General features: G+C 43.3%; 1 long non-coding RNA gene across 2 annotated transcripts; it reads left to right on the top strand.

Moving 5' to 3' along the window:
• The first annotated feature begins 261 nt into the window (after window positions 1-261).
• LOC119884258 lies at window positions 262-6,840 on the top strand. 2 transcript variants are annotated; one of them, XR_005440963.1, is made up of 2 exons: window positions 262-501; window positions 6,085-6,840. It is a non-coding gene; the product is annotated as an uncharacterized LOC119884258 (long non-coding RNA). The 2 variants fall into 2 exon arrangements; XR_005440964.1 differs by having other exon boundaries at window positions 262-2,337.
• Window positions 6,841-7,952: the final 1,112 nt, after the last annotated feature.

Here is a 7,952-nt window from a genome sequence, read left to right as displayed (position 1 = left end):
TATGTTACAGCTAGGTGAAGTTTCCCATGGGAAAGATGCTCGTTAGAGAGTTTTCTTATCAGACTGTCCTTGATAGGCCTTCATCTCAGGACAGCTGGTCCCTACTCCCTTCCTCTCCTGGATAGCTGCGTAATACCCTTACAGTATAAAGTCACCTGCTTCTACACTGGCTCTTTGTCTTACACTCTGCAGACTGGTTGCACTCTGTCTGTCTGTGTGACCCTTTGCAAAGAATAAAACATTTAAAAGACGTCTGGATTGGACTCTTTATTTCAGAAGACTCACTAAAGGACAAATTTCCATTACATTTGGTGTCAGAAGTGGGATGGTTTGGCAAAGTTTGTCTGGGACCTGAGACGGCCGGCGACTGATCAGCCTGGAGTAAAGTGTCTCAGCCTCCACCTCGCTGACTTAAGAGACGGGAGGGTCGACCGTCCGCGCCCCGGACCGTTGCCACTACCATCTCAAAAAAGAGTTGGACCTACGTTGTCCTTAAAAACGGTGAGTGTCTGAAATAAACTATTAAATTGCATTTGTTTTGTCTTTGTTTTTTCTTAGACTTTCAGCTTAAGATTGCTATTTTGATTGTACCATCTCACACGTGGATCCTTAGTTAACAGGGCCGAGCAGAATTACAAGCAAGTTTTTCTCCTCTGTTAACTGGTTGAGCAGGGCTGTGCAGAAATACATTTTTCTCCGCTGTTTTAATTCCTTTTGGGGTTTAAACAGGGCTGTGCAGAAAAAAAAAAAGGAACAAAAAGAGGAGCAATAAAAAATATATAAAATAAATAATAATAATAATAATAAAGTTAAAAAATATTTGAAATAAAAACAGGAAAACAAGGGTTTCTCCGCTGTTCGAGCAATTTTGGAGTCTTAACAGGGCTGTGAAGAGGACCGTTTTTTTCCGCTGTCGACCGCTTTTGCCAGAGTTTGTAGCCGTAAACAATCTGGATTTACAGTGACGACTGTATCTAAGGAAAGGGTTAGAGTCCCTAAAAGACTTGTACAAGCAAAGAAGGATAGTGTGGGAGATGGGAAGTCAAACGAGCAAAATAAGCAAAGGTGAGAGACCTGATTATTCTTCATCTATCATACAATGCATGCAAGAGAAATATGGTGAAGAATGACAAAAACATAGAATTATTGGTGAATTAATTCTGTTTCCTATTCAGTTTGAGGCAATTACATCAGGTAGAAAAGTGATTTTTGTTAAGGGTAAAAAGACAAAGAAGATTTTAAACGTAAGCATTTGAAAGCGTCATGCATGTGGAAGATAGGATCAGAAAGTAAGAGAAGGCAAAGGAAGTATGCCAAATAAATGCCTCACAATGAGGGTGAAGGAAAGTGTGAAACATAGAGAGACATACATTAGAGATGAGGTTATGTGTTGGAGTAAAAACTGGTAAACTGAGGGCTGATCCAGTCCTGGACTCCGCTCCTCCTCCTCCGATACGCTCCAGTCCCAGATCCATCCAAGGATGAAGACTACGCTGATGTTAAAACTGCTGCTGAAACACGACACCATAAGCCAGAGAGAGATGATGAACTAATGCAACATTAAAGAGCTACAGAAGCACTGTTCTGCTCCGGTAACAGTAATGCAACACATCGTATTGCCCAGTCATGGAAATGCCAATTATAAAAGGAATATTTGGTATTTGGAACATTGTTGAGGCGACGGGTCACGTGACAGCCTCACATGCAATTGGAGCAGTTTGGAGCGTTTATCAAAGGATGCCATAATGACTTAAAGACAGCTGAGTAGCAAACCAGCTCAAACAACAACTCCACTTTGGAGACCTGCAAGATTTCTACAATCTCAACAAAATACTTCACTCTAGTTTCACAAGAAAGTAGGCTGGAGCACAGAATGGACTCAGTACAGCGATGTCATCATTGGAGAATTGCAGGCCAATCACAACATGTTTGCATTCAAGAACAGATCATGTAGAGCTCTCCAAGTTCACACGATCATCACCTTATGGTCACAGCGGTCTGAAATAAAGTTCATCGGAAAAGAACATGTTCTGAGCGGGACAAGGCCAGAAACTGCTGTTGGAACAAAGATGCCGAATTTCACAGCGTCTTAGTGACAGACGAGAGAACCTGCAAGCTGAAGATTCACACAAAGAGGACAAAAGTGAGAAAACAGCCATCAAAAACTCTGTTCTGAGCCGTCACAGTACGAGAAAACGGACAGTACAGTGGACAAAGGTGGACATTGGTACACAGAGATTGTCTGGACAGATCCAAAACAGATCCAAATGGACTGAGCTGGAGGGGGCGGGACGGACGCCAGTGACAGGAAACAGCTGGGACACACACACACAACGGGTGAGTCACAATTTCTCACAGAAAAATTAAATCTTAAACACAATGAAACAACAAAAATGATATTAAGTTATTAGTAAATGCTGATGAGCCTGAACAGCCTACATTGGTGATGAATGAGAAGCACCAAGAGTTTTAGAAAGTGTCATTTAAACCCAGCAGGGGACAATGCTGCTACATGATGTGTTGAAAACAGCCCAGAGAGGGGCAGGTTGCATATATGGCATCATGTTGATGAATTCTGATGACATAGTTGCTAAACACTTATTTCAGTTATCAGAGCACTAATGAGTGACGCCACTGCACACACACACACACACACACACACACACACACACACACAGACCTTTAGGTACATGCAGACAGACTCGTTACTCTGCACAATACACAATTCTGATGGACAGGATGCAACAAGTTTTAATTATTATGGAAGAGGGACAGTGGAAGAAAAAAAAAGAGAGAGAACTATTGCAACATATTATCTGGACAAGGAGGCTGTGCTGTTGTTTTGTTTCTTCTTCTCCTTCTCTGATCTTAGCTGTACCGAGGGGGAAGTATACACATGGCGAAGCAAAGCCAAGTGATTTGCAAACGGATGGATTTGGGGATAAAGTCCACCCGGAGTTGGCTGACTGACAACAGGCCCGTAAGTTGGAATCTGAGAACACTGTACAGTAAAGAGCAAAAAGTCCTGCTCAGGTTAAAAGAACCATTGAACTAGTTCCTGTAACATCTTTTTACACACCGTGGTTAAAACAATAAACTGTGACCTCATGTCTGAGGTGCAAACTGAATGAGAGTCTATAGCTGTAGTTCACACAAAGTTTGATTTGATGTGTGAAATAATATTTACAAATATTAAACATGTTTTCTTTTGTTCACTGCTGCAGGCTGCAGTGACCTGTACGCACCCACATTTTCACAAAAGATTGTGATGAAGGCCGACCAGCAGAGCGACAGAGTGCTGGTAAATGCATTCGTGCAGCCGCGAGCACTACAGGTTTAAAGATTTCACATTATTGGCTACATCACAGACCACACATTTCTCTGTTGGTGATTTGACAAAGGTCTGTTTTTAAAATGTTACATTTCCCGCGCGGCTGGTCGGTTTCCGTTCTGCAGTCCATCACACGAAGCGTGCTGAGATGACCATTGTGTTGCTAAAGCGGTTCGCCCACAATGGCCACACACAAGGCTGTCTGTCTGTCTCTAACTGCAATTCCAATAGACAGAATAACTTCTCTGGGAATGTGATCAGGATGAGAGTAAAGCTCTCTCTCCCAGTGCATACAAGCCAAAACCAATCACCATAAAGAGGTGATGATGATTTTATGGACAAGGGATCCCATTACTGAAACAAGAGAAAGCTTTCTCCCATGATTCATGGTAAACTAACAGTGCACTTGACTGACTTGAACTGACGAAGCTGAGCTGACAGAGCCTCACTGACTGAAATGGTTCTCTATAGTCTGCCTGTACTCGGGGACGACAAAGACCTGACCTGCGTTCTTACTTGACTTGACCGCAGGACGATCACATGACCTGTTCTGACGCTACATCTTGGAAGCGAACCGGATGCCTGGTGCTTATTGTCGTGTTGCTTGCTGTGTCTGTTGCTTTATGTCACGCTGGATGTTTCTTTGTGAGCTGCTGCCGTGTTGATGATAAAATGTGATGCACGCTAACAGACTGACCCCATTTCTACAGGAAAAGAATGCCGCCTGCTCGTTCCTTGTTGTTTGATGTTATTGTTTAAATCCCTTTTTTTTAGCATGGTCCAGAGTTTTGCCCATGCGCTCTCCTCCACAGAGAAAAGGGGGAACTGAATGCAAAACTATGGATGTGTGTGAGGTGTGTTATCAGACAGCCTGGAAGCTCAGAGGCTGTTTCACACACACAGAGCAGAGTGTCACCCAGAAGAACCATGTGACCACCTGATGAGGGAGCTTTTTAGCTAAACCCAAGCAAAGGCAATAAGTGCTGTTGATGATAGTTGACATGTTTCCAAAATGGACAGACATCAGTGTTACTACAGAAACATGGTGACAGACTGAGACCAGTCGCTTTTTCTTTCAGCAAAACTGGATCCAGTGGCTGCAGGGTCACCACGTTGTCATGGCATCACGTCACATTGTTGGTTATTCTGATTTAACCCTTTGGTCCCTCATGCGGTTTCTATGATCTTGCTTGAACAGAAGACCTCTCATCTCTCCACAGCACGTTGGCTCCGATACACCACTGTTCTATTGGATATGCCTAACATCGCTGTCAAACGCTGTAATGTTGTTGTGTAATGTTAAATCCTGCAACTTTGCTCCCCATTCCAGGAGATGGAGAAGATCATAACTGTGTTGCTGTGCTTGAGCAGGTTTGCACTCCACGTCCAGATCTGTCTGAAACACCTCTAACTAACCCAGACCTGATTCTCTTTGATGACGGGTCTGCTTCACGCAATGTTAACACAGGAAAAAATCAAGTTGTCAGCACGAGACACTGAAATCTGGCCCCTTGCCATCTCATTATTCAGCTCAAGCAGCTGAGTTGGTTGCACTCACTGAAGCTTGTAAACTGGCCAAAGACAAATCAGTAACTATTTACACAGATTCTCAATATGCATTTGCAACCGTGCATTAAAATCTGATGGTAAGCCTATTCTGCATCATGATAAAATAGCTGCATTGCTTGAAGCAGTGATGTTGCCGTCTGCTATTTCTGTATGCAAATGCCCATACTGATGCAAAAGACTTTGTTTCTACAGGTAACGCCAAAGCTGATGCAGCTGCCCGCACCGCAGCTCAACAGGGCCTGACACACACACACACACCCCTGCACGCAGACACAGACACAGATATTCCTCTGACATTGCATGCTATGCAACAGTTTGCTCCATCAGATGAGAAGCGCACATGGCAACAGGCTGGTTGTAAATATGCTGATGGATTGTGGACTGGTCCCAATGACAAACCATGTTGACCCAAACATTTTTTTCCACATTACGCTAAATTGACACATGGGTTGCATCATGTGTCAAAGGGAGGGATGTTCGATCAACTAAAGCAACACTGGTTCATGAAAGCTTTCACAACATACGCTCACAACTTTTGCCAAACGTGCTCAATCTGCCTAACACACAACACAGGGAGAGGATTGAGGGTTCCCTTAGCGGCACACCCAACGCCAGATAAACCATCTGATCACCTGATGATGGACTTTATTGAGCTTAACCCGAGTCAAGGCAAAAGGTTCTGTTTGGTCATAGTTGATATGTTTTCCAAATGGATGGAGGTTTTTCCAACTTCAAAACAAGACGGTGCAGCTGGAGCTAAAGCCCTGATTTCTGAGATCTTGCCGCGCTGGGGCGTGCCTTCTAAAATCAGCAGTGACAACGGCACACCTTTTGTAAGTGAAGCCATCAAACCACTTGGCTCTTATATGGGCATTGATTTGAGACAACATTGTTCCTTCCACCCAGCGAGCGGTGGAGCAGTAGAAAAAGAGAATGGAACATTAAAAGCTAAGCTAGCTAAATGTTGTGAAGACACAGGTCTTCCATGGACAAAGGCGTTGCCGTTGGTGTTGATGTACATGAGAACGAGGGTAAGAACTAGGTCAGGTTTGAGCCCGTTTGAGATTCTTTTTGGGCGCCCTCCACGAACAGGGATAGAGGCAGCGAGCAGAGTACCGCCTGACACACATCACTGTGAGAATGATTGAATGACTTTGTCCTCTGCTCTTGCCCGTCTACATCAGCAGGTTAAAGAGGCCCTACCCTCTCCAGCGACAGAACCACTGCACAGTCTCCTAGAGTCTCCTTTTGTGGTGGTTAAGGACTTCAGAAGAAAGCACTGGAAAGCGCAGAGGTGGAAAGGTGCTCCTGACAACATACACAGCGGTAAAAGTGGCTGAAAGAGCTACGTGGATTCACGCCAGCCACTGCAGGAAGGAGCCTGCACCAGTACAACAATAGATCAACAAGCGTGATGCACAAAAGCCACCACGACAGAACACCACAGTGAACTACAGGCATTGACATCAAATAGCAGTGTTGGAGGCAAGAGAAGCACCCAAAGAGGCTGGGATGCTGGGCTAATGTTTAATAACTCCTGCTGTATGTTTGTGCCCAACAATACAGCTCCAGATGGTTCGGTGAACCCAGTGCTGGAAGGACTGCGTTCCCTACGAGAAGAACTTGCAGAGAACTCTGAAGTGGACACTAACATGTTCGACCGGTCAGATTCTGTGTTTGCTAAATAAAAGGCCTTAGTGATGCCCACACTAGCAGGTCTAATGATTGCTGTAGCTCTCTGTGGATGTTGCATCATTCCATGTGCCAGAGGTCTGATTGTAGGAGCTATTGAGAAAAGTGTCTCCATTCAAATGATCACACTCGTCTGGATTGGAATCTTTTTCATTCATCTCACATTTCAGAAGACTCACTAAAGGACAAATTTCCATTACACCAGTCATGTAAGGATTTCCATAAACTTTAGTCACAAACATAAAAAATGTGCTCTGTTGTTTCTACATTTGTGTTGCATAGGTGACAGTTTTCTACATCACATTTCAATCTTAGAATTTTAAACTGCATTTCTTTGTTTTTAGGAAGAAGTGGAAATTAAAGACATTTTGTTCTAATAGCTGATATTTCAGGGTTTGAAGTTCTCCTTGTGAAGCCAGATTACATTGTATTCTACAGATGTTGCCTCAGGAAGGCATTGTTACATTTTTGGTTTAAAAAGTCAACTTGGCCTATCTTTATATTTTGGACTTTGGAGGTCGGTGTGTTTTCTACATTATTTTTAATTAACTGAATAAGAGCCATTGGAATGTTTTATGACACCTTCAGTAATCCAGATTATATCCAACTTATATATATCCAACAATTGACCATATTTGTTTCTCCATCCAGTTGTCCATAAATATAGATTTTCTTTTGCACAACATGAATCTATTGTTCCATAGCAGAACGTTCTGTGGACTAAAATTATGTTAAGAAATCATAGATATATCATATCTTAGAAAAATACAGCATAACTCTTTTTACATTATAGTTAGTGTCGGACTTCAGTTAGAGCGAGTCCTATTCTGCGCTGTGATTGGCCAGCTGTGTATTCAGTTGCATGTGTTCCAATCAGCTCATGTGATGCTGCTCAGCCAATCAAATCTGTCCATTCCAATAAGCATTGCGAGTCCACGAGTGAGATACACAGAGGAAGAGAGGAGACGAAAGAGAAAATAGACTTCACACGGCTTTTAACCAAGAATGTACAGATTCTCACATGTACATTCTTCCTACGGGCAGTTCAAAACCAGAATGTATCTCCAATCCAGGCCAGAGCTCACGTTTCTCACTGAACAAGAGAAAGTAGGGAAGTGGTAGCTTTATAAGAGGGAATGAAAGAGGAGAGGAGGTATTAAAGAGGGGGTATTCTCCTGGTATGCTCCTCTTTTCAGCCTGTGTTGAAGGCTTCGTTTTAGCTATGGAGTGATGCATCTTGTCTCTAAATGATCTTTGTTGGGAGTTGCACATGCTCAGTTCCTAGTTAAGGACTACTAGCCAATCAGAAGCAGAGAAGGGCGGGTCGGCGAGAAGCCGGTAAACAGCTCGGGTTCAGCCG

The sequence above is a fragment of the Micropterus salmoides genome, unplaced genomic scaffold (genome assembly GCF_014851395.1).
Source record: "Micropterus salmoides isolate LMB-PRFRI ecotype aquatic unplaced genomic scaffold, ASM1485139v1 Ms_hic_scaffold_3317, whole genome shotgun sequence".
NCBI classification, from domain to species: Eukaryota; Metazoa; Chordata; class Actinopteri; order Centrarchiformes; family Centrarchidae; genus Micropterus; species Micropterus salmoides.
The sequence above is the reverse complement of the archived record's forward strand: the minus strand, read 5'-3'. Positions and strand labels throughout refer to the sequence as shown.